Here is a 1,720-nt window from a genome sequence, read left to right as displayed (position 1 = left end):
CGGTACCGGTGCGTTTTTTCACTCAAACTTAGTTCCAGTTCCTCTTACAGTTTCTGTGCCAAAACAACACAGCTTGAGGAATTGAAGGGGATTCCATTTTGGTAATTAAGGACTGTCCCCAACACTGACAGTCCCATCTTAAAAAGCAGTCCCTTTGCATTTTACCCGAGGAGCAATGGCCAGAGCCTCCCTTTTAAAACGATGGGGGGAAATCAGAACATCACACACCGTCGCTTTCAGCTGCTGTGAACTGAGCCGCGAGACTACAAATACCCCCTAGCACAGCGCGGACGGGGCAGCGCGCGGGGGCAACAGTGACAGGAGACACCACAAGAGACGAAGCCCAGGCCCAGGGGCTCTGAGCTCCACCCGCAACGCCCAGGGGCCGAGGCGTATTACCTTTCCGGGATGTGCTTTCCGCCCTTCCTCTTGGCCAATGAACGTCCGGAAAAGCCGCGACCCTGACCCCAGCGCCCACGGGCACCATGCCACTGGCTCATGTGACCCCCAAGATGCCACCCACCCAACGCCAAGAGTGCCAAAGTCGCCAACCCGGCGCCCCCGGCGCCAGCACAAGGGCCCGAAACACAGGCCCCTAGGCCCAAGCCCACGCAGCGCGCGGACCTACTCCTACTGCGCATGCGCCACCGCCCGTCGAGATGATGTCATCACGCCGGCCGACTGAGACGCTTGATTAGTAAAGAGGACTCGGACGCCTGCAATTCCCTCCTTAGCCGGAGGCTGGTAGCAGAGGTCCATTAGTTTGTATGTGTACCCTTCAGAATTCCAATCATAAGGGACATGGCAAGTTGTCCCACTCTCCCAGTTTCTTGTGTGGTTCTTTCAGATATTTCCCAAGTGCTTACGTTCACACTTGTTGTATCTTGTATGTAAGTATTTGTACGTAATGGATATCCTGTATTTTATAGAAGAGCAGCATACTATACATAGTCTACAATCTGTCTTGGATAGTGATTTTCCCAGTCAATTTGTGTGTACATCCATTCTATTCTCTTTAATAGCTGCGTAACATTACATAATTTACATGACCAGTCCAACATTGATGGACTTTTAGTTGTTTTCATTTGGGGGTTTTTTGTTTGTTTTTGTCCTCTGTTACAGATAGGCTGCAATGTGAACATCTTTATACAAGTATATAGCTATATATAAATTTCTAGACATAGAATTTCTGGAATGAAAGAGATGCAAACTTAAAATATTGAAAGATTTTCAATCAATCTAATCTGCCTAATCAACCTTCAAAAATATTCTATCAACTTATACTCCACTCACAGTGAAACATTTATTGGGTTTCTATTATGTGCCTGGTATCATGCTGGAGGTTGACAGTATGTATTTAGATTTTAGACAATACCAAAAAATACCTGAGAGAGATAAGAGTGGAGCTCAAATATAACATTTCCTCACAGTATCAGGCATAGGGAACTGTACTCGTTAGAAAAACTATGAATCCTGCCACAAGTGGAACAGAAAAGAACAGCATGTCCTACAGTAGGGTCTGAAGGTATAATAGCATACAAAATTCCATTGTTATTTATAATAACAAATGTTTTCTCTTAGTTTTACATTTTAGTTTCTAATTTCTGAAAGTATCTTACATACACTGTTAGTAATCTTCACAACCATTTGAGCTGGATAAACTGAGTCAGGAAGGTCAGAATTATTCAATGAATGAATGAATGAATGAATGAGTAAAAAG

General features: G+C 44.7%; 1 pseudogene; it reads right to left on the bottom strand.

The window, feature by feature from the left end:
- Positions 1 to 544, bottom strand: part of LOC112062670 (RNA/RNP complex-1-interacting phosphatase-like) — a 114,335-nt pseudogene extending 113,791 nt beyond the window's left edge.
- Between the last annotated feature and the right edge of the window lie 1,176 nt (positions 545 to 1,720).

Source organism: Physeter macrocephalus, chromosome 18 (assembly GCF_002837175.3).
Source record: "Physeter macrocephalus isolate SW-GA chromosome 18, ASM283717v5, whole genome shotgun sequence".
Lineage (NCBI taxonomy): Eukaryota > Metazoa > Chordata > Mammalia > Artiodactyla > Physeteridae > Physeter > Physeter macrocephalus.
Note: the sequence above shows the minus strand (reverse complement) of the source record. Positions and strands in the feature narration are given on the sequence as shown.